Here is a 25,853-nt window from a genome sequence, read left to right on the forward strand (position 1 = left end):
CAAGGACAACATATCTGAAATCAAGAGAAACTATTACGCCAGCAAACTAGGAAGCAAAACAATGGACAGCAAGAAATTGTTTCTCCTAATACAACTAACATTGCCACCAAGTCAAGATTTGGCAACCTGCACCAAGAAAATCTCAGCACAAGACCTAGCAGACTTCTTTCTCAACAAAGTCAAATTGGTCCCATCAGAAGTTGCAAAATCAACAATACCAAGCGCCCCCCCCCCCCACCTAGTGCTATGAACCCATAAAAGCTGACCAAATCGGGACCACCTTCACTAACACTAAAAACCTGATATCTAAACTATCCCCACGCAGCAGCCCCATAGACAAATGCCCAGCATATCTCCTAACTGCTGCTCCCCATCAAATCATCTCTTTGCTTACAAACCTCCTAAATAGCTCCCTGAGCCAGGATCACCTACCCAAAGAAATGGGTAAAATAGCCTTAACCCCCCCCCCCATACCGAAAACAGCTCAAGCAGATCTCTCCATAGCGTCAAACTACAGACCAATTGCTGGTATTCCTGTTCTCGCCAAAATCCTTGAGACCCACATTAGCAAACAATTTACCTCATACATCGAGCAGTACTCCGGCCTTCATCCATCCCAATATGGATTTAGAAAACAGCACAGCTAACCACAAAAATCAAGCAACTGCTGAACACTGGTAAAGATGAAATACTACTTCAGTTCGATATCTCTGCTGCCTTTGACTCGGTGGACCATCAACTGCTCCTAAAATCGGTTTAACAGGCACGGTTCAGAAATGGTTCACTGATGTCCTACAAAATCGTGAGGACGTAGTCAAAAAGGATGGAGTATACTCTAACCCCTGGAAGGCTTTCTGTGGTGTCTCACAAGGATCTCTGCTATCCCCAGTCCTATTTAACATATTCACTATCCCCAATCCTGTTTAATATATTTATGAGCTCACTAGGGAACATCGAGCTGGAAGATGAAACCATTCTAGCCTATGCTGATTACATACTTCTTCTCATTCCCATAACCTGCAACCATCCAAATATCTCCGAAATAATCTCAAACAATATAGCAAAAGTCCAAACCTGGGCAACCATCAACAAACTAAAACCAAAGCCATATACTTTCACACAAAGCAACAAAGCATCTTGACAAACGTCATCCTTCAGTGTGGCCCCACCCTCACAATGGAAAAATCCACTAAAGTCCTCGGCTGTATAATGGATGACACCCTCACGATGGAAGGCACCCAAAAAATACAAAACCTGTTTAGTCAGAAGCCTCAGAGACTTCACGTTAAGGCGATAAACAGCTCAATACATGTAGCCGGTTTAAATCTCAATCATCGGCTTGTGACAAGAGATGTACTCACTTTTTTTTTATGGTCAAATATATTTTATTGAGCAATCAAGAAAACAACAAAGTGACACAACAAGGTCAAAAACCAGCTCAAAAGAGTTTGAAATATCCCCCCAAAGAACCTCCCTTTCCCAAACCCAACTCAAAACATTCATCCTTCAAGTGGCGATGATGGAACTTGAGGGGGACCGGCTCCTGTGAACCAATGGTAAAGGCCGTGGACAACAACTCTTGGCAGGAGACCTGCAAGGAGCTAGAAGGTAAGGAAGAAATGTAATGGTGGATTTGCATATAAGCAAAAAAGTCAGAAGGGGGAAGAGCAAATTCTGTTTGCAATTGAGCAAAAGATTTAGGGGTACCATCATCAGTAACCAAGTGAAATAGATAATGAATGCCCTTCGTTTCCCACCGAGCAAAACTCGGCCCATCAATCCCAGGCAGGAAAGAACCATTAAAGCGAAGAGGTAGAAAGGGAGAAACAGAGGAAGAAAGAGTGTGAAATTTACAGACCCAACGCCAAACCTTCCGCAAGGGTCGATGCAATACTTTCAGAGAAAGAGACTCAGGTGCAATAGAAGGGACAGAATGCAGATAGGCACTAAAGTGAGCAGAATGAAAACAAGTAAGTTCTAGAGAAGTATTAGTGAACGCTGAAGTACCCCTAAAGAGATCGTTAATGTGCCGCATGCCACAACCAATTGTCAAATAGCGAAGATTCAATAAGCCCAAACCCCCTCTATACCAGGGAATCGCCGCCCGCTTATAAGACAAACGAGGTCTCTTACCAGCCCAAAGAAATTTCTGGACCAGGCGCTCCAGTCTGCCCTCGTCACAAAAAGTCAAATAAAGGGGAAGGACCTGAAAAACATAAAGCCAACAGGGAACTAGTAGCATGTTATACAAGTGCACTCGACCCAGAAGCGAGAAAGGAAGAGATTCCCAAAGATGTAACTTATTTTGTAAAGCCTTAAACAGCGACGTCACATTTAACCTGTACAGATAAGATAAGTCCAGCGGAATGTGAACCCCCAGGTACCGCAAAGCGGAATCAGCCCAACGAAGAGGAAAAGCACCCCTCCATGAAGTTCGTAAATCCGGTGGAAAAGATAAGGCCAAGGATTTATCCAAATTAAGGGACAGCCCCGAATAAAACCCAAATTCAGAAATTAGATCCAGAGCTGCCGGGAGAGAGTCTTCAGGGCGGGTAAAAATTAAAAACATATCATCTGCATACGCCAGAGTCTTAAGTTCGAAGTCGCCAACCGAGAGACCTCTGACCTCCGCGAACCCCCGAAGAGTGCATAACAAGGGTTCCAAAGAAAGAAGGAACAAAAGAGGGGAAAGAGGGCAACCCTGCCGGGTACCACGAAAAATAGGGAAAGAGTCTGAGCGAGTCCCGTTGACAAGCAAAGAAGCATGCGGATTAGAGTAGAGTGAACTCACGGCATCCAAAAAGAACCCTCCGAGCCCCACATACTCCAAGGTACGAAACAAAAAAGACCAGTGAATGCTATCAAACGCCTTGGATGCATCCAGGCTAACAAATAGCGTCGGAATTTGGCGAGAATGGCACTGAGCAAGAGCAAGAAGTACCTTGCAGACATTGTGTACAGACTGGCAGCCCCGAACAAAACCAACCTGATCCTCATGTATAAGCTGTGGTAAATGAGGAGCAAGACGATCAGCCAGCATGCGTGCGAAGAGCTTGAGGTCAACATTTATTAAAGAAAGAAATGGGGCGATAAGACCCCGGCAAATCAGCATCCTTACCTGGCTTCAAGAGCAAAGTAATAAGGGCCTCATTCGCAAGGCACGGAAAAGAATCACGGGCAGTAGCTGCATTAAAATACGCCAACAAAGGTCCATAAAGAGAAGGGGAAAGGAGCCGATAGAAGTCACCCGAGAACCCATCTGGGCCCGGAGCCCGATCAGAGTGGAGCGATTTAATGGCAGACTCTAGTTCAATCGCCCGGAACGGACTATTAAGAGAAGAAATCGCAGCCTCCGACAAACGAGGAAGCCCAGAAGAGTGAAGATAGTCCGTCATCATCTCCAAAGAAGCATCATCCGGAGCTTCATATAACCGACAAAAAAAGTCAAATAAAACCCCGGAGATCTCAGAAGTTTGAGACACCACCCCACCGCCCTGGGTCCGCAAAGATAAAATCGGCTTCCTACCAGTCATAGCGTTAACCAAACGAGCCATAAGGCGTCCAGGTTTGTTCCCGTAACGAAGAAAACGATGTTGATAAAAGGCTTTGCATTTTTGGGAACGAGAATGAAGAAGTGAGTTCAAGGCCACCTGAGTAGACAGATAACAGTCTCGAGTCTCCTGAGAAGGGTGAAGAGAAAAGGACCGCTTCGCCAAACGTAAGGCCCGTTCGAGAGTAACGATCCCTTGGTTAATATGCTTGTTACGAGCACACAGAAATGAAATGATATGACCTCGAATCACCGTCTTCCCAGCCTCCCAAAACAAAATAGGATCATCCATGTGGGAAGCATTATTCGTTGAATAGTCATCCCATTGGGCCTGCAAAAAGGTACGAAATTCCGTATCCTGTGCAAGATAGAAGGGAAACCGCCAGGACGCTCGGAGGTACGAAGAATCCAAGAAAACATCTACCCAAATCGGGGTGTGATCCGAAATAGACAGAGGTCCAATCTCAGCCGATTGAACGGAAGGAAACATAGAGGAAGACAAGAAGATATAATCCAAGCGAGACCAAGTATCATGGGCACGAGAAAGATGAGTGTAGTCGCGAACTTCAGGGTGCAGGAGGCGCCAAGGGTCCACAACCGAAAGAGAGTCACAAAAGTCCGAAAGAAGGTGACCCTTAGAACCCAAAGAAGAAACGGGAGATCTGGATTTATCCTGATCAGGAGTCATGACCAAGTTAAAATCTCCCAGGAGAAATAGAGGATCACCAGGAAAACGAGAACAAATTTGGAGCAACCGCTGCAAGAAGGCTGATTCACCAGAATTAGGGCCATAAACCACTAACAAAAGATAGGAGCGCCCTCCCAAGGTAAGGCGTAAAAGCAGGGATCGACCGTCAGACTCCTTATCCAAAACCTGGACACCAACGGGAGAAGACTTGCGGACCAACACAGCAATGCCCCCATGACGGCCCGAAGAGGAAGCAAAATACACCTCCCCCACCCAAGAACGACGCAACTTAAGATGTTCTGCTTCAGTCAATCTGGTTTCTTGTAAACAGGCAATATCGGACCGATAGCGCTGTAGAGCAGCAATTATTTTGGATCTCTTAACAGACGATGTAATCCCCCCTACATTCCAAGATGTAATTCTAAAAGGGGTACTCACAACTGAAAGTCAGAAAAGATGCGAGAGGAGAGAAAGGAATCCAAAAGAAAACTACCCCAAGGGCCCAGCCCCCCCCAGAGTAGCAGCGACCGCTTAAGGAGAACAATGCAGCAAATGTTGTACAATAGAGCACAGCAAAATTGAGGCAAACATACTGAAGGAGGACCCCCCACCCCCCAAAATCCACCCCACCCACACCCAAACCCCTCCCAACCCAGGATCCCCAACAACAACAATCCCGTCCCATAAAAGAAACGGAAAGAGAGCCACGTTAAGATGTGTCAGGGGCCCCCAGTCCCCGTACCTCACACACCCCAGGTCAATCCACTACATCCACAACCAGGCCAGTCATCCAACAGACCACGAAACCGGGGATTGAAAGCTAAAAGAAACTAAGAAACATAAAGACACAAGACCCAGGACTCCTCAGCCCCAGAAGTCCATGGAAAGCAACCCAGCCCCCCCAGACACTCACCTAACAAACCACCCAACCTCCCATTCTCACAAGGCAATGCTGACAGGCACCAAAACCCAGGCTATAAAATCCGGCCCCAGACCCACAAGCAAGTCCCACGCAAGCAAACAGCAAACACCCCCCCCCCCCACAACAGCACTATCCCAATGGGGCTCATGCACACCACCTCCCCAGCCCAAGCGCAAACACCACAACCACTCACCAAGCAATCAAGAGACAACAGGCACACAAACAAAAGGGAGACAGGCACCATAGAAGCTACACAAGAAAAGCCCAGGTACCCAGTCCCAGAGGGTCTGAAAAAATATACTCAAAGCAAGGCAGTCGGGACCCCATGAAGCGCAGAGCACACTGGGCCAAAGTCACCCTCACACCAGAGTCACACCCGACACCCAAACCAACGTCCCCAAGCAGCCCGTCCCAGAACAAACATCCAACAAAGTTGACTAAACCGCAGTCATTCACATCAAAACAGCAGATACAAATAGTAAGAGACACAAATATGTAACACAAGTACCAGAGGGTAACAAACAAGAGTCAGGAAGTCCAAATCATGGTGCAGGCATACGGACTGTGGGGCTTAGGACAACCTCATAAGTAGTCAGTGGAAAACCCAGCCCATGTCAATATATGCCAAATACAGGAGGTGCCAGGAAACCAAGAAAGCACCGCAGGGCCAGCCCCAACAAGAAGCCAGAAACACCATTAGCCATGAGTCTGGAACAGGACGCTCCAGCCATGCCCAGTGCTCAGGGGGCTGAGGAAGAAGGCCCAGACTCTCCCGGCAAAGCATCAATGTAGGCTTGAGCTGCCTCCGCCGAGGCATAGGTTGCCCACCCTTTAGAGGTCCAAATCTTCAACTGTGCTGGATACAGAAGTTGGAAGCGCTGCTTTCGATCAAACAGCTCCGAGCACACTCTAGAGAAGCGACGACGACGCTCTTGCAGGGCTGGCGAGTAGTCTTGGAAGAGGCGCACCGGAGTCCCCTCATAAAGAAGGGTATTCCGATGTTGGCGGTACTGTTTCATCAGCTCTGCTTTGACCGCTGAGTGATGTACCTTGAATATGGTAACCCTAGCGCGATCACGGTCATCGGTGCGCCGGCCCAGGCGGTGCGCTCTATCAAGCTGCAGAGGACCCACTCCAGCCGGAAGGGGTAGTGCAGACTGGAGCCACGACTCCAGCACAGTTAATAGGCGAGATTCAGAAACTGTCTCTGGGAGACCCACCAAACGGAGGTTGTCCCTTCTCGAGCGATTCTCGAGATCCTCCAGCTTGTCTGCTTGTTTCTGGAGCTGGGCCTTCAGGGACGCCACATCCACCGCCGATGCCACGTGGGAGTCTTCAACCATCGAGACTCTGTGTTCCAGCTCTCCTGTGCGTCTGGTGGTTTCCCCCAAGAGGGACTCAAGCGACGCGAGCTGGGAGGAGAGCTGGTCGAAGCGGGAATCCAACGCCCGCACCACCGACGCTGACAGAGCGGCAATATGTGCCTCCGATAAGGGGAGCGCGGAACCCAAGTCTCCCGCCGCCGCCATCTTGGAATCCAGCCGCGCCGACCTCGTCTCCCGATCTTTAGTACCGCGGCCGGACTTGGCGCTCATGACAGGGCTAGCGCGCTGGAGAAACCCGTCCATACACCACCCCGATGGTCAGGGGAGAAGTGGGACCCGAAAAGGTAAAGAAGTTATTCACGAAGAGACTTGAGGCCCCAGAGCATGAGTAAGTCACGTCTTACCCGGTCCAGCACATCACGTGACTCTCTGTACTCACTTTTTTAAATATAATAATTTAATTTTTTATAAAGTTTTAAATAATTTTAAGAATTCTAACCGTGTCTGTATTAGTCATTGTCACAGTAGTGCATATGAAATAAACCGCACTTATCTGTGAGAGAGAAGCACTGCAGTAAGTATCCGACGGGGCCACTGTTTCACCAATACTGGCTTCGTCAGGGGATTTGCCACAAGACAGTGCCTGAAAAGATTTAACAATAAATAGATTAAATCTACAAATTTATAAATTTACAGTTATGACACGAACTAAACAAGTTTTGTACTTTTTGGGTGCTTTTCACTAAGGTGATTTTGGCTTTTGACAAGTTTTAACACACCTTTTTTGTATTTGTTATTTTGGTTACCCTCACGATGGAACCACAAATCTCTAATCTTCAGAAAAAGACCATCTACACAATGAGGCAACTACGACTCACTAGGCCAAACTTTCATCCACATCACTTTGCACTGATCATCCAGATAATGGTCCTGCCTCAACTGGACTACTGCAATTCTGTCTACTCGGGTGTCAACTCCACACTAATGAATAAACTTCAACTCATCCAGAACACAGCAGTAAGACTGATTTTCTTAATTTTTAATTTTATTTTTTTTTCATGAAAGGAAGAGTTTTATTAGCATCAGAATTAATTTATGATCTTGGTCTCTCTTGCCTTAGTATAAGGCTAACACGGAAACATTAGCCACTTTCACAACTTTAAACAGGACACCAGGAATGTCACCAACTGCATGACCGGCACGGCCAAAACCAGCAACCAGAACTTCTTCAATGAAGTTCAAACAACCATCATTGGGAACAAAAGCTGTAATTTTCTTGCGGTTCTTGATCAGCTGCACTCCGACACACTTCCTGATAGCAGAGTTGGGCTGTTTAGCCTCTACACCAACTTTTTCCAGGACAATTCCTTTGGCGTAGGAAGCATCTCCAAGACTGATTTTCAACCTAAAGAAATATGATTCGATCTTGACCTTCCTCAAACAACTACACTGGCTTCCAATATCATCCTGGATAAACTTCAAAATATCATGTGTCCTACACAACATATGGCATGGAAACTCGGCTGCTCCCCTTATACAGATATTCTCAGCGACCTGGTCCACATCCAGAAGAATCCGTAACAGAATTCAGCTGAACCTACCGCCCATGAGGAACTTTCAATACAAGCAAATTTTCGGTTCATACACAATTGCACGCAAGACAATCGCGCACAGACAACTCAGCGCGAGACAATTGAGCGTTAAGACAAGTGAGCGCAAAGACAACCGAGCGTAAGACATTTGAGCGCAAGACAATTGAGCGCAAATTATTTCCCGAAATGTGCACGAGTGGGACAACTGAGCGCAAGACAACTCAGCGCAAGACAACTCGGCGCAAGACAACTCAGCGCCAGCAAGTGAGTGCAAGACAACTCAGCGCAAGACAACTCAGCGCCAGCAACTGAGCGCAAGACAACTCAGCGCCAGCAAGTGAGCGCAAGACAACTCAGCGCCAGCAAGTGAGCGCAAGACAACTCAGCACAAGACAACTCAGCGCAAGACAACTCAGCGCCAGCAACTGAGCGCAAGACAACTCAGCGCCAGCAACTCAGCGCAAGACAACTCAGCGCCAGCAACTGAGCGCAAGACAACTCAGCGCCAGCAACTCAGCGCAAGACAACTCAGCGCAAGACAACTCAGCGCCAGCAACTGAGCGCAAGACTACTCAGCGCCAGCAACTGAGCGCAAGACTACTCAGCGCCAGCAACTGAGCGCAAGACTACTCAGCGCCAGCAACTGAGCGCAAGACTACTCAGCGCAAGACAACTCAGTGCAAGACAACTCAGCGACAGCAACTGAGCGCAAGACAACTCAGCTCAAGACAACTCAGCGCCAGCAACTGAGCGCAAGACAACTCAGCGCCAGCAACTGAGCGCAGGACAACAGAGCGCAAGACAACTGAGCGCAAGACAACTCAGCGCCAGCAACTGAGCGCAAGACTGAAGCATGCGCCGAAGAAAAAGGACCCCCACAGTTTACTTAATACAGATTGCGGCGGCGTTGTGGGGTGTTTGGAGGTTTGTAACCTCCCTCATTATATTGGAAACTTAACTGTTTCCCTGTTTTTTAGGGAAAAAGTGAAGTTTTCAGTAAAATGTGTGGAGTTACATTCCCTCAAACCCCCCACAATGCCCTCACAACGTGGCGCAATCTGTATAAAGTAAAGTGGGGGGTTTTCCCCCCCTCCACACCCCCGTCGGAGACCTTAAAAATATTAATTTTGTTCGGCACGTGCCTCCGCACTGCGCTCAGTTGTCTGCACGCGGCCTTTGTCCTGACGTGCTCTTGACCTGGCACCGTTAAAGCAGAGCTGATAGGAATGGGAGAGGGACAAGGACAGCGACACAACTCGCAGGGACAGGATGGGGGAAATTTAGGTCCTGTGTCCCTGTGTCATTCTCTATTTGGAAAAAGAGTTTAATAAATCAAAGTAACAGGGTGGCCAGGTTACCCAGTTCCAGGCTGCAGATTTTGGGATAGTTCTCAATTTTTGACCCAGGTGTTTTTGTCCCGTTACCAGACACATTCATTGGGGACTGTGAGACCTGTAATAGTGGAAGGTAAATGGGCATAGTGGGTGTTTGCAATGGGGTCATAATGAAATGCCCATAGTCTGATGCCTGCAGTGTCTATTCATCTGATCCATCTGTCAAATGCTAAGTTTCATTATTTCTAAGTAATCATTTATTTGTGTTTGTTTTGCATGATATGTTTGTTGTATGAATTGTTAAAATTTTGTAAAGCTGAATTTGCTTAATGATCTTTACATGACAGAATATATGTTTAAAGTGTTTATGAAGGTCATTATCTCTTTTTCTTTGTTTAAATTGTTATTCATTTTCAAACTTACAATAAGTGTCTTCACGCTCTGTCGTCTTCACGCTCAGTTGTCTTCAGGTCCAACAGATTCCAAAGATTAAAGACAAGCTTCACTGAACCCCCCCCCCCCCCCGAATAAAAACCAAACAAAACTGTCCACAATTTGTTTGCAGCCTTCTAGTTATTAATTTTATGAAGTGTCTTAACCCTTTCAGGACCATAAGGATCGTAGGCCAATTTTTGTGGTTTTGACGACATTTTTATGGTAAAAAGGGCTTGCAGATGCCAAAAAATTGATTTTTTTTGTGAAATATCATTATTTTTTTTTTTTTTTTTAAATCACACTTCTGGCTTATGGACAGTGTGGCAAGTGAATCTTCTCGTCAATCTGGCAACGACGCTAATGAATGAATGTCGGAACCAGTTTGTTTACATAAAGGCAGTATCATATGGAATCCGTACATATCAAATTTAGAACTGTAGACTATCCCAATCAAAATTTATAGGATTTTAAAGTTATGGGACAAATATGTCCCTTGGTCCTGAAAGGGTTAATATGTTAAAAGAGAATAATAACCAATTTGTTAAATGGCAACCTTAGTCATTATAAGTTCATAATGTCATTGGAGTTTGTGAGTGTAAAATAAATTCTGGAATCAATAGTTGCATTATAATGTTTTTATTTCTGGGTAACTGTGTTATTGAGGAAAGCATAATACAGTGAACATATAGAATGGATAACATAGGTCCCCCAGGGCAAAGTTAAATGCAAAGTAAGTATTATTGAACACAAGTAAACATGATGTGAACAGCAAATAATAACATTGAATGATAAAGATTATTATAAGAAGTTTGAAATTGAAAAGACAATTACATGGTCTAAAAATAGGATGATGATGAGGGCAAAAGCCTAAATTCACAGAAAGAGAAGGATTCTGTATGCTTGAGATTCAGTGTTTGAACTGGAGAATGTAAAAGATTATATACATACATAAGTATAGTACATATACACATATAGAGTACTTTTCTTTCAATGAGAAAGTATTTTTCCTCATCAAGGGCAAGCACAGGAATATTGGAGAATTGAACATTAAAAGCAATCGTAAATTGAAAAGACAATTATTGTTCCACATCCTCACTCTCATCTGAAGAAATAAATGCATGTTGTGTCAGAAGTATATGAAGAACTGTTAATGCTTAAAAAAATTATTAGTCAGCAGAGATATTATGACTGCAAGGGTAAGCACAGGAACATTGTAGAAATTGACAGGGAGTGGATGAAACTCCAGTGCGAAAGCCTAAATTCACAGAAAGGGAAGTTTCCTGTATGCTTTAGCTATAAAAGCCTTGAGCTTCAGTGTTTGAACTGGAGGATGTAAAAGGCCATGAACTTTAAAAGATCATATATAGAGATACATACATAAATCTAGCACTTCTTGTTCAATGCTAAAGTATTGTTCCCCATCAAGCACAGGAACATTTGAAAAATGGACAGAGTGTGGAGAAAACTGACTCTGGCTCTCATTCAGTCAGAGTGTGTGTGTCTGTGTGCAGTGTGAGCCACAATAGCGGTCGCTGAAACAGGGGTGGTTGGTGGTGAGGTACTTAGATTAACTGAGTACTTTGCAAAAATGTCATAGATTCACAGAGAAGATGGCTTCCTATTATGGATTTTGTGTGCACAAGCCCAAATTCTCCAAGAGTGAAGTACTCTGATTAACTGAGTACATGTCGCTTAATGCTAAACTGCTGTTCCCCATCAACATGGACAGGGCCTGGGGAAAACTGGCGCACCTGTTCAATGCTAGTGCCTTGACACTGCGCTCAGGAAGTACGTATTAAGATCTGAGGAGGAAATGTGATCATTTAACGGAAAGATCTCTGATTTCTCCCAATTAACAGAATATCCAGATATTTGAGAGTATTGAGAGACGATGTGGATAAAATGAGGTATAGAGACAAGAGGATCCTTGAGAAAGAGAAGAACATCGTCAGCATAAGCTGCTAATTTAATATCTCTACTGGACATGGGAACACCTTTAATTAAGGAACATTGTCGGATAATTGACAATAGAGGTTCGAAAGCTAAATCAAATAATAGTGGTGAGAGGGGACAGCCTTGACGGGTACCTCTATGGAGGGAAAATCTATTAGAGAGAGAATTGTTAATCAGAATACGAGCCGTGGGTTGTCTGTATAATGTTTCTATCCAGTTTGTAAAGAAAGAACCAAAGTTGTACCATTTCAGAACTCGGAATAAGAAAGGCCACTCCACTCGGTCAAAGGCCTTCTCGGCATCAATGGCTAGACCAATCACAGGATCAGACATTTCCTCCTCAGATCTAGCTCATTTTCCTTTTCCATGGTCACAAGGAGCTGTAAAATATTTGGGGATTTTAATACATAAAGACCCATTACTTGCTCAGGATCTCAATATATCTAAAATCAAAAACTTGGTGTTAAGTACTACATCTCGTTGGTCCCCGCTTTACTTGTCCTGGTGGGGTAGAATAGTCTCCATTAAAATGACCTTAGCCCCACAAATTAATTATACTCTATCTATGCTTCCCCTTCTCTGCCATAAGTCGCTCTTTCATTGGCTTAATATGAAAATTTCTGAATTTATTTGGAACAAGAAAAAACCTCGTATTGCTCTCGCCAAGCTGAAGGCCTCTAAGATTAAAGGTGGTTTAAATTTACCTGATTTTTATTATTATTACATCGCATCCTTAGCCAAATACGGAGCTCATTGGATTGTTGATTCTTATCCACAGGATCAACCAGCATGGTTTGAAATGGAATGCTTTTTATGTGCACCACTACACATCTCCAGCTTCCTTACAGTGTCGATACCTAGACACTTGAGAAAGTATTCTTTGCTAAGTGCAACGCAACATGCTTTTCAACTATTAGATGCAGCGGCTGAGATCTCTGTTGCTGAAAGCCCACTCATGTCCCTTTGGAATAATTCTAAAATTCAAAATAAGGGTAGATCTCTTTCATGGAAGAGGTGGCAGCAGGCGGGTGTGTGGTTTGTCCATCAATTGATCTCCTCCACTTCATTTGTCCCATTTGATACTTTTTGTTCTGTAAACTCACTCCCATCCTCTATATATCCTCAATGGCTTACGCTTACTGGAATACTATCTAATGTTCAAATGCGCCCTGACTTTATGACCTCTCAACAAACTATTCGTCACTGGTCTACTTTAGCTTTACTGAAAGGTAAGGCGATATCTCTTTTTTATAGTATTTTAAGAGACCATACCTTCACCTTTACACCTCAATCCATGAACCATTGGGGTTCTATCCTAATGACCACACTTTCTGAAATAGACTGGGAACTCTTCTGGTCATCTACAAATCGTCCTCTATTATCCTCAAGAGTTTCACAATCAATGTTCTTTGTTATGTGGAATGCAATATGGACTCCATTTCGAATGTGGAAAGCGAAACTGAAACAAGATCCTACTTGTTAGAACTGTTTGAAAGAGCCTGGAACTCTGGATCACATGCTTCTTCACTGCACTATGGTTCATTCCTTTTGGATTCGTATCTGGGACACCATAAAGCACAGTTACTTACCGTAACAGGTGTTATCCAGGGACAGCAGGCAGATTTTCTTGACTGATGGGTGACGGCACCGACGGAGCCCCGGTACGGACAATTTTAGAGTGATTGCACTCTAAGAACTTTAGAAAGTTCTAGCTAGGCCGCACCGCGCGTGCGCAAGTGCCTTCCCGCCCGACGAAGGCGCGCGGTCCCCAGTTAGGATAAGCCAGCTAAGAAGCCAACCCGGGGAGGTGGGAGGGACGCAAGAATATCTGCCTGCTGTCCCTGGATAACACCTGTTACGGTAAGTAACTGTGCTTTATCCCAGGACAAGCAGGCAGCATATTCTTGACTGATGGGTGACCTCCAAGCTAACAAGAAGAGGGACGGAGGGAAGGTTGGCCATTAGGAAAACAAATTTTGTAAAACAGATTGGCCGAAGTGTCCATCCCGTCTGGAGAATGCATCCAGACAATAGTGAGATGTAAAAGTATGAACTGAGGACCAAGTAGCAGCCTTGCAGATTTCCTCAATGGAAGTGGAACGGAGGAAAGCTACAGACGCTGCCATAGCTCTAATCTTGTGGCCCGTGACAGAACCTTCCAGTGTCAGGCCCGACTGAGCATAACAGAATGAAACGCAAGCAGCAAGCCAATTGGACAGGGTGCGTTTAGATACAGGATGACCCAACTTGTTAGGATCAAAGGACAAAAACAGTTGAGGAGATGATCTGTGAGGTTTGGTGCGATCAAGATAGTAAGCCAGAGCACGTTTACAATCCAAGGTATGCAAAGCCTGTTCACCTGGATTAGAATGAGGCTTTGGGAAAAAAACAGGTAGAACGATGGATTGGTTAAGATGAAACTCAGACACCACCTTAGGAAGGAATTTTGGATGTGTACGGAGGACGACCTTATCATGGTGAAAAACAGTGAAAGGTGGATCAGCCACCAGTGCATGGAGCTCACTGACCCTCCTGGCAGAAGTGAGAGCTATAAGAAAGACCACTTTCCAAGTTAGAAATTTAAAATGCGTTGTGGCCAAAGGCTCGAAAGGAGGCTTCATTAACGCAGAAAGAACCACATTAAGATCCCATACAACAGGAGGGGCCTTAAGAGGTGGCTTCACATTGAAAAGGCCCTTCATGAACCTTGAAACCAAGGGATGAGCTGAGAGGGGTTTTCCATGAATCGGCTCATGAAAAGCTGCAATAGCACTAAGGTGAACTCTTATCGAAGAGGATTTAAGACCAGAGTCAGATAAGGACAAAAGATAGTCCAACACCAGTCCCACTGCTGTAGACATGGGATTATGGTGATGTAACAGGCACCAGGAAGAAAACCGAGACCACTTTTGTTGGTAACATTGAAGAGTAGACGGTTTCCTGGAGGCATCAATAATAGAACGGACAGGCTGAGAAAGGATAGCGTGAGCCGAAGTCAGCCCGAGAGATACCAAGCTGTCAGGTGGGATGAAGTAGAGTTTGCTGATGCTGTGTAAGTAGTGAAGGAAACAGTGGAAGAGGTATGGGTTCCCTGGAACTGAGTTGAAGCAGAAGGGAGAACCAATGCTGCCTGGGCCACCGTGGAGCGATGAGAATCATGGTGGCTTGTTCCCTCTTGAGCTTGAATAATGTGCGCAGCATGAGCGGAAGAGGAGGGAATGCATAAAGGAAGAGATTGGTCCAATCCAGGAGAAATGCATCGGGTTCCAGACGGTGAGGAGAGTAAAGTCTGGAGTAAAACAGGGGCAGTTGATGGTTGTGGGGAGCTGCAAAAAGATCCACTTGAGGTGTGCCCCATTGAGAGAAAATGGACTGGAGAGTCGAGGGGTCGAGAGTCCATTCGTGAGGTTGAAGAATTCTGCTGAGATTGTCTGCTAAGCAATTCTGTTCCCCTTGGATGTAGACTGCCTTCAGGAATAGGTGACGAGCAGTCGCCCAGGTCCAAATCATTTGAGCTTCCTGACACAAGGGACGGGATCCCGTCCCTCCCTGTTTGTTGATGTAGTACATTGCAACTTGGTTTTCTGTGCAAATGAGGAAAAAGAAGATGTTGAAAAGCTCTGAGGGCGTAAAATATCGCTCTGAGTTCCAGGAAATTGATGTGGTGTTTCTTTTCCTGGGTAGACCAAAACCCCTGAGTTTGGAACTCGTTCAAGTGAGCTCCCCATGCATAGGGGGAGGAATCCGTGGTGATGACCAGTTGATGAGGAGGTAGATGGAACAGCAGACCTCTGGATAGATTTGAGGATGTCAACCACCAAAGAAGCGACTGTCGAAGAGACGAGGTCACAGATATGAGTTGTGAACAAGGATCCGTCGCTTGGGACCACTGGGTCGCTAAGGTCAATTGAGGAGTACGCAGGTGGAGACGTGCGAAGGGTGTGACATGTACTGTGGAGGCCATGTGTCCCAAGAGCACCATCATGTGATTTGCAGAGATGGAAGTTTGCTGGAACACCTGCTAACAGAGATAAAGGATGGTGTGAAGGCGGTTTGGAGGAAGAAACGCCCTCATCCGAATAGTATCCAGAATGGCTCCAATGAATTGAAGTCGCTGAGTTGGAATGAGGTGCGACTTGGGTAGATTGATTCCGAACCCCAACAGTCGAAGGAAGTGAATGGTCTGATTGGTGGCAATCTGAACGGCCAGAGGAGAATGAGCCTTGATGAGCCAGTTGTCCAGATAAGGGAAGACTTGAAAGTTGTGGGAGCGGAGATAAGCTGCGACCACAATCAGACATTTGGTGAATACCCTGGGAGAGGAGGCTAGGCCGAAGGGTAACACCTTGTATTGGTAATGATGTTGGTTGACAAGGAAGCGAAGATATTGTCTGGACGTCAGATGAATTGGGATGTGAGTATACGCCTCCTTGAGATCGAGGGAACATAGCCAGTCTTCCTGAGAGAGAAGAGGGTATAGGGTGGCAAGAGATAACATCTTGAACTTCTCCTTGACCAGACATTTGTTGAGATCCCTGAGATCTAATATTGGTCTGAGATCTCCGGTCTTTTTGGGTACGAGAAAGTACCGGGAATAAAATCCCAGGCCTTGCTGGTCCTGAGGAACTGGTTCGATGGCATTGAGAAGAAGGAGGGATTGAACCTCCTGAGCGAGGAGGAGGGACTGAGCCTTGTTGGAAGCAGACTCTTTTGGCAGACTTAATGGTGGAGGAGTCTGAAAGTTTAGGGAGTAGCCGTGGGCGATGATAGCAAGTACCCACTGGTCGGAGGTGATTGCTTCCCAGCGAGAAAGAAAAACATGGAGTCGACCTCCTATGGGCTGAGGTAGAGGACAGGAGGGAGGAAGACTGGCAATGCCCTGGAGAAGAGAGTCAAAAGGGCTGTGTCGGCTTAGGTTGAGGAGCAGGCTTTACAGTAGGTTGTTGTTGCTGACGGGCCTGTTGCTGTTGTTGACGCTGTCTGCGAGGTTGAGGGGGATGAGGCTGAGCCGGTCGAGCAGAAAACCTCCTTTGATATGAAGATTGTTGCCTGAATGGACGAGGAGGAGGAGGTTTCTTCTTGTTTTTCAACAAGGTGTCCCACCTAGTTTCATGGGCGGAGAGCTTTTGCGTGGTGGTATCCATGGACTCCCCAAATAGCTCATCCCCTAGGCAGGGCGCATTGGCAAGCCGGTCCTGGTGGTTTACATCCAGGTCTGAGACACGTAGCCATGCCAACCTTCTCATTGCCACAGACATAGCAGTAGCCCCTGATGTCAGTTCAAAAGTATCATAAATTGAACGGACCATAAACTTTCTGAGTTGCAAAAGACTAGAGGTACATTGCTGAAAAGCAGGAAGTTTACGGTCCGGAATATACTTTTGAAAAGAGGTCACCTGTTGAATGAGATGCTTCAGGTAAAAAGAGAAGTGGAATGCGTAATTACCTGAACGGTTGGCCAACATCGCATTTTGGTAAAGGCGTTTTCCAAATTTATCCATGGCCTTTCCTTCTCTGCCAGGAGGGACAGAGGCGTATACACTAGCTCCTGCAGATTTTTTCAGGGTTGACTCCACCAGCAGAGATTCATGGGGAAGTTGGTGTTTGTCAAATCCTGGAATTGGAATCACTTTATAAAGAGATTCCAGTTTTCTTGGGGCTCCTGGGATCGTCAAAGGAGTTTCCAAATTCTTATAAAAAGTTTCCCTCAAGATGTCATGGAGGGGCAACTTCAAAAACTCTTTAGGAGGTTGGTCAAAATCCAAAGCATCCAGAAATGCCTTGGATTTTTTAGAGTCAGACTCTAAAGGAATAGAAAAGGGTGTCTGACATCTCCTTTAAAAATTTGGTGAAGGAGGAGTGCTCTGGCTTAGCAGCAGGATCCTGTACCGATGGATCATCCTCATCAGATGAATAATCTTCCTCGGTACCGAGGGGATCATCAGAGCCGTCCCACAAGTCAGGGTCCCGTACCGATTGGAGACGGCCCTGAGAAAGTGGAGTAGATGTTTCAGTATGCTTAGTCTTGCGTACCGATTTCCCTGAACGGGTGGAAACGGTCCCCGGGGAGTGTAGTACGGTACGGGGTTCAGAGAACGGTACCGGGTCAGAAATCGTAGGAGTAGTACGCCGCTTCGGTTCCGCTGACAGAACAGGCATGGACAGAGATTTGTGCGGCGCCGACAAAGTCGATGTCAATAAAAGAGGCTGATCGACAGTCGGCACCGAAGGCTCACTAGGTACCGACACTGGAAGATTCGGAGTCAACAGAGCCGGGAGCAAGTGTTGGAGTTGCTCCTTAAGTTGGACCTGGAGGATAGAGGCAATGCGCTCATCCAACGTTGGTCCCGATGGCACCGGTACCGGTTTTTTCTTGCTCGGTACCTTCGGTGCCGCTCGACGCTCGGGTGAAGTCGAAGCCGATGACGAGGCAGTGACTTCAATGGGAGCGGAGCGCTTACGGGGCCGGCGCTCAGTCTGCAGGACTTGGCTCACTGCATGCTCGACTGGCGGCCCTAGAACAGTAGGGGAAGGCTTCTTAGCCGGCTTACCTACAGGAGTCGACACCGGCGATGTATCTTGCGGTGCCGAGACAGTCGGTGTCGATTTGGAAGAAATCGTCAACGTCGATACCGGTGTAACTTCCATAGCGGTACCAAAAAGGATCTGCTGTTGAATTTGTCGATTTTTTAACGTTCTTTTTTGTAAAGAACTACAGCGGGTGCAGGTTTCAGCCCTATGGTCCGGACCCAGACACTGAAGGCACCACTTGTGCGGGTCGGAGAGGGATATAGGGCGTGCACACCGCTGACACTTTTTGAAACCCGGTGACGGGGGCATGAATGGAAAAACTGCTGTAGCAAAATCGAAGCCCGAGGCTTCGATGGTGCCAACAGGCCCCGCCGGGGCAGATCGAAAAAAATGAAAAATAAAACGATCTTTTTTTTTTTACACAAACGAAATAAAGAAAGAAAGAAAAGAAAAGAAAATATGAAGAGAAAAATACGCGCGAGCGGGAAGGCAAGTGAATAAGAAAAAATTTTCCAACAGCCGTTGGAAACACGCGTCTTCTTAGCTCCGCGGAATTAAGAAAACTGGGGACCGCGCGCCTTCGTCGGGCGGGAAGGCACTCGCGCACGCGCGGTGCGGCCTAGCTAGAACTTTCTAAAGTTCTTAGAGTGCAATCACTCTAAAATTGTCCGTACCGGGGCTCCGTCGGTGCCGTCACCCATCAGTCAAGAATATGCTGCCTGCTTGTCCTGGGATAAAATCTATTACCAAATGTTCAGAAGATATTTCCATGGACATTATAATCCTTCGTTCTCAACATCCTTGTTTTGCACTATCAAACTGTCCTCCTAAACTCATTGACACCATGTTTGTGACAGCTCTTATGCACATTTTGAAAAATTGGAAGTCATCCACACTACTAGACTACACCTTTTGGTGGAACTCTTTGAGCATGTACCACAAATTCGAATCATATGCATATGAAAAGAACATGATATCCCGTTTCTCTACAAATTTGGTGCGAAATAAATCACCTTGGTCATTCTTAGATTCATATGTTCACTCTGCCTCGTAGACACTTCTGCCTCTCTCTCTTTCTCTCTCTATCTCTCTATCTCTCTCTCTTTCTTTATCTCTCTTTTTTCTTTTACTTCATTATCTCTGCTTCTCTACCCTTTCTATTTCTTTTCTTAGCAGTTTCAAATACTCTGAATTCTTCTTACTAATCTGTTATATGCAAATGAATGCAATTATGGTTTCTTTTGTTTATACACCATTATTTTTTATTCAATTTTTATGTATTTGAACTGCTTTTTGTATATTACTTATAATATTCAATAAAATTATTGAAAAAACAAACAAACAAAAAAAGGAAGTACGTATTAAATACATGCTATTACTTCAGGAGACCAGTGCCCCTGTTTTATTAATGGTAAGTAGTTCTGGATTTAAAGCAAACTAAATGCGCAACTCCTTACAAGAGGCATACAGGGATATGGGTGACTAAAATTACGCCAGGTGTACACCTTATACAGCAATCACATTGTGTGTGCACAAAAGGAAAGATGTTAACATATCACCTCTATGCATTTCATCTAATTTATACTTAAAGGATTAAGAATGATAAGTGTTCTACTCTATTAAAAACATCTCTAAACAAGATAAGCTGTCAATCTTGTAGCGTTACAAATTCTACCTAGTTGACACAGCCATGTAAATTAACACTTATGTTTGATAAGGTTTTGCATTTATCCTGTACGCAGTTGTGCTTTTTTTTCAATAAACTGTACATTAAAATGTCTTTTTAAAAGTATAGATATGATGTCACATTTTTCTGATCATCAAAGGAGAGCTGGCAAGCCAAGTCCAGACATGGGAGCTGAGATGGTAGGAGGCAGGCGAGTCATGATGCTGGAGACTTGAATTGTGAAGTTGTAGTCACAGCTGCTGCAACACAGGAGGCTGGAAGGCAAAGAAAACACTGTTGTCAGGGAGAGAGAGAGAGAGGGAGTGTGAGGGAGGGAGGGAGAGGGAGAGAGCCACTCACAGGAGGATTGAAGATCCCCACGAGATGGTAGGAGGCAGGCGAGTCATGATGCTGGAGACTTGAATTGTGAAGTTGTAGTCACAGCTGCTGCAACACAGGAGGCTGGAGGGCAAAGAAAACACTTGTCAGGGAGAGAGAGAGAGGGAGGGAGGGAGAGGGAGAGAGCCACTCACAGGAGGATTGAAGATCCCACGAGACGGTAGGAGGCAGGTGAGTCATGATGCTGGAGACTTGAATTGTGAAGTTGTAGTCACAGCTGCTGCAACACAGGAGGCTGGAGGGCAAAGAAAACACTGTTGTCAGGGAGAGAGAGAGAGAGGGAGGGTGAGGGAGGGAGGGAGAGGGAGAGAGCCACTCACAGGAGGATTGAAGATCCCACGAGATGGTAGGAGGCAGGCGAGTCATGATGCTGGAGACTTGAATTGTGAAGTTGTAGTCACAGCTGCTGCAACACAGGAGGCTGGAGGGCAAAGAAAACACTGTTGTCAGGGAGAGAGAGAGGGAGGGAGGGAGAGAGGCACTCACAGCGTTTGCGTGGCCCCAGAAACATTTTTTTCTGCCAATGCGGCCCAGGAAAGACAAAAGGTTGGACATCCCTGGTGTAAAACATACTGCAGTTTTCCCGTTTAAAAAAGGCCTGTGATTCTAGTGTTCTTTGTGAGGACGGCTATGCCTAGGGGGAATAGGAGAGACCTCATGGCTTAAGTATTAACAGATGGTCCTGACATTCCAATGCTGGATATAGAAAAAAATCTTTCTTGAATAGGTTTTGAATGCAGTATTGATCAGGAATGAAATAGGAGTATTGCATGTGGGTGTGAGTGAAGGGATCCCTAGGTGTGAAAATGATGTGTGATAGAATGATTTGTATTTAATTTCAAATGTTTTACATATATAAGATTCAAGAAACTTTAAGGAGAAATCCTGAGAGGAACATCTGTAGTTTCACCTATCTGATCTTTCAGCTAGCCTGCCATGGAAACTTGTAAAGGGAGGGCACTTGTAGCCCACTTAGAAATGTGGTAGTGAAACTTGAAGCTGTTAGTTTTTCAAGCATGGGTTCTGCAAACCCAGAAAGGCTCCTTGATTTAAACTTTTTGAGAATGACAAAGTGTTCATTTGGTGTTATAATGTGTTGTGCATTCAGAAATTGATGTAAACAAAAATATGATTTTGAGCTTGTAACTATGTAAAAGGAATTTTCTTTGTTCAAAAAACCTAAGGACAGCCTCTGTAGGCTGATTGGTTGACAGGTGTGATGTCATACTAAGCATTACAAAAATATAAAAGTGAACCTTGTGAGAGCAGTTCTTTGAGAATCATTTGTCAGGAGAGATGCACATTGACATGCCTGACTTTATATGAAATCTCCTGATGCAGATGCCTCCTGAACATTGTTATGATAAAATAAAACCAATATCTGATTTGGAAATATCTGCATCATTTTCAATATTCCTAAGCACCTAGGAGTGAGGATGGCGCAGCGCGTGCGCTAAACAAGATCCAACTATCTTGTTAAATTATTGGCCAATTACAAATATACTGCTGTTAACTAAAATGATGGAATCTATAGAAGCCACTACTGTTTTCTAACTCATAAGAAATACCTTCTGTTTATATCCAGCAGATCATCAGATCCAACACGAATGGAAGAGAGAAAAGAATCAAGAAGATCCGGTAGAAATGGAACAACACGAATGGAAGAGAGAAAAAAATAAAGGAGAAGATCCGGTAGAAAAGGAACAAATCCAAACACAGTCAGAAAATGTGTGTGAGAATATTTCCCAGGGAACTGAGAAGATTAACACAAAGAATTATAAGCAGGAATCAAAGAACCAGAGAGACCCTACAGACGTCTCAAGGGATGGAGTCAGGAAGTGTGAGAGAAATGACAGGGATCTGAGTTACATCCCTGTGGACCAGAGACACCTAGCGGAGGAACCCTTCCAAATTAAAAACAGTGATAAAGTGACTTCTAAATTCCACCATGGTAAGAGGAAAGGAAAAACCCACAAAAAAGAACTTCAGCTACACAAAAGAGATCATAAAAATGTGACACCATCTACCTCTATCGAGTGTAATAAAAGCTTCACACGGCTTTCAAATCTAAAAAGACACAAAATGATCCACACAGGGCACAAACCATTTCCATGTACTGAGTGTAATAAAAGCTACATTCGGCTTTCACATCTAAAAAGCCACCAAGTGATCCATACAGGGTACAAACTATTTACATGTACTGAGTGTAATAAAAGCTTCACTCAGCTTTCACATCTAAAAAGCCACCAAATGATTCATATAGGGTACAAACCATTTACATGTACTGAGTGTAATAAAAGCTTCTTTCGACTTTCAGATCTAAAAACTCATGAGAGGATACACACAGGGCACAAACCATATACATGTACTGAGTGTAATAAAAGCTTCACTCAGGTTTCACATCTAAAAAGACACAAAATGATCCACACAGGAGACAAGCAACATACATGTACTGAGTGTAATAAAAGCTTCACTCAGCTGTCAGATCTAAAAAGACACAAAATGATCCACACAGGAGGCAAACAATATATATGTACTGAGTGTAATAAAAGCTTCACTCAGCGGTCAGATCTAAAAAGACACAAAATGATCCACACAGGAGTCAAGTCATATACATGTACTGAGTGTAAGAAAAGCTTCACCCGGCTTTCACATCTAAAAAGACACAAAATGATCCACACAGGAGACAAGCCATATACATGTACTGAGTGTAAGAAAAGCTTCACTCGGCTTTCAAATCTAAAAAGACACAAAATGATCCACACAGGAGACAAACAATATACATGTACTGAGTTTAATAAAAGCTTCGCTCGACTTTCAGATCTAAAAAATCATGATAGGATCCACACAGGGTACAAATTATTTACATTTACTGAGTGTAATAAAAGCTTCACTTGTCTTTCACATCTAAAACGCCACCAAATGATTCACATAGGATGCAAACCATTTACATGTACTGAGTGTAATAAAAGATTCACTTGTCTTTCACATCTAAAACGCCACCAAATGATTCACACAGGGTACAAACCATTTACATGTACTGAGTGTAATAAAAGCTTCTTTCGACTTTCAGATCTAAAAACTCATGAGAGGATCCACACAGGGCACAAACCATATACATGTACTGAGTGTAATAAAAGCTTCACTCGGCTTTCACATCTAAAAAGCCACCAAATGATCCACACAGGGTACAAACTATTTACATATACTGAGTTTAATAAAAGCTTTTCTTGACTTTCAGATCTAAAAAATCATGAGAGGATCCACACAGGGCACAAACCATTTACATGTACTGAGTGTAATAAAAGTTTCGCTCGACTTTCACATCTAAAAAGACACCAAATGATCCACACAGGGCACAAACCATTTACATGTACTGAGTGTAATGAAAGCTTCACTCAATTTGGGTTACTTTTGAACCTGTAACTGAGACGCAGATCTTGCAATTATGTTATAATTTGAGGAAATGTAAATATATCTTGGATCCTATTCCCTCATATTTATATGAGAGAATTCCTGCCCAAGCTATTACGTGGATAACTGAACTTATAAATTCTGCCTAGGAGTTGGGGGGGTTTCTAATGATATGGGCCATATAGCTGTTACTGTAAGCTATAAAAGCTATAAAAAGCTGACCTAGATCCAACTATCCTATTAAATTATTGGCCAATTACAAATATACCGCTGTTAACTAAAATGATGAAATCTATAATCTCCAGTCAACTCTCCACTTATTTGGTGAGATTTTCTGTTCTTTTGCCGTATCGGCATGGTTTTAGGCCAAATTTCAGTACTGAAACTTTGCTGATTTCTCCTAAAGGTTCAGCAACTACATTTGAATAACAAATTTGCCATTTTATTACAAACAATTTGACTTGTCCGTGGCATTTGATGTTGTCCATCATGACTTTTTGATAGGCCTAGAGCATGCAGTCTTAAGCTGGTTTTCTAATTTCCTACAATTATGATCTTATACTGTTAATGTGGATGGTATAATGTCATTTCCATGGAAGCCGTCATGTGGAGTCCCATAGGGATCGCCTTTGCCTCCCATCCTTTTCAATATCTATGTGAAATATCTTCACTCATCAATTTTCAAATCCTTGTATACGTACGCAGATGATATTTTCATCCTCCTTGAGGTAGACTTGAATCTTTAAAATCTTTCTGCAAACATAATTCAGTGTATAATGAAATTGCAGGCTTGGTCATTTTCTGTTCAAATGAAATTAAATGAAGCCAAAACTAAACTCCTATGGCTTGGTCCAAAACTGGATCAAGGACATCTCTACAGATTGAGTTTTCCTCTAAGATCTTAGGTGTCATCATAGACACATCCCTCTCATTCAATGAACAATTAGATCTTCTCTAAATAATTATAGTATCTGGGGATTATAATCGATTATCGTTTGAATTTTGAGGAATAGGTTTGATCTGTGATTGCTAAAGGCTTTGGGGTTTTGAGACAGCTTAGAGCCTATTTGAGATTTTTTGGATGAGAAATCATTACATATGCTAATTCATGTTGTTGTACTATCTAAGTTAGATTATGGTCATTCAGGCCCCAATTCTGCAAACTTTAGGCTTGGTTTAGATGTCCTTGGAGCACAAGTCGTGCTCCGCATTACTTAGATGTAAGATAGGCATCAGATACGCGTCTGCAAAATTTTTTTTTCCCATTTCTAGATGCCAGGTGGACGTCACTACAATGTATTTAGTTATATGTAAAAATGTGTGTTTTACCGATTCTGTTCTATTATTTCAGGATTGTAAGCTTTAACATAATATAAACACAGTATACAATCTTTAAGAGGATATTTATAATATACTAGTCTTTAAGCCCGTTACATTAACGGATGCTAGAATATATGTCTCTCTTTCTTTTTGTCTCTCTCTCCTTAGCTGCTGTCTGTCTTTCTTTCTGTCTCTCTCTTTCCTCGGCTGTCCACCCGTTGCCTTCTCCCCCTGTCCAGCAGTAGCCCTTCTCTCTTCCTTTTACCTCCCCTGTGTCCAGCAGCACCCCTTCACTGCTTCCCCTGTCCAGCAGCAGCCCTTCTCCCTTCATTTAACCTCTCCCTTGTCTAGCAGCACCTCTTCCCTGCTCCCCCTGTCCAGCAGCAGCCCTTCTCCCTTCATTTAACCTCCCCCTGTCCAGCAGCACCTCTTCCCTGCTCCCCCTGTCCAGCAGTAGGCCTTCTCCCTTCCTTTTACCTCCCTCCTGTCCAGCAGTAGGCCTTCTTCCTTCCCTGCTCCCTCTATCCAGCATCTGGTAGCCCGGGCAGCCTCAGGCTTTTTGATAGGCTGACCCACCTCGCATTATCAAAGTGGTCCGGCCTAGCAAATGCCCTGCTGCTGCTGCATTTGCTGGTCTGGGGGTGAGAAGAGGCGTCCTGGCAGCGGCATCGCAGGAGTCAAACCGCCACCGCCTCTCAAATCTGTCCACGCGCTGCAAGCCGTC

General features: G+C 44.5%; 2 protein-coding genes across 5 annotated transcripts in view; one reads left to right on the forward strand and one right to left on the reverse strand.

Moving 5' to 3' along the window:
• Positions 1–22,717, forward strand: part of LOC117355279 (zinc finger protein 124-like) — an 83,865-nt gene extending 61,148 nt beyond the window's left edge. The window contains exon 5 of one of the 2 annotated variants that reach the window (XM_033933595.1): positions 21,984–22,717. The gene's annotated coding sequence lies outside the window, so the exon portion shown is untranslated. Of the gene's footprint in view, positions 1–21,980 lie in introns of both variants that reach the window. The other variant, XM_033933594.1, reaches the window with a different exon arrangement.
• The window catches only part of LOC117355249 (zinc finger protein 420-like), an 818,521-nt gene that overhangs the window by 132,855 nt on the left and 659,813 nt on the right, over positions 1–25,853 (reverse strand). The gene's annotated exons all lie outside the window — the stretch shown is intronic.

This window comes from Geotrypetes seraphini, chromosome 2, assembly GCF_902459505.1.
Source record: "Geotrypetes seraphini chromosome 2, aGeoSer1.1, whole genome shotgun sequence".
Lineage (NCBI taxonomy): Eukaryota > Metazoa > Chordata > Amphibia > Gymnophiona > Dermophiidae > Geotrypetes > Geotrypetes seraphini.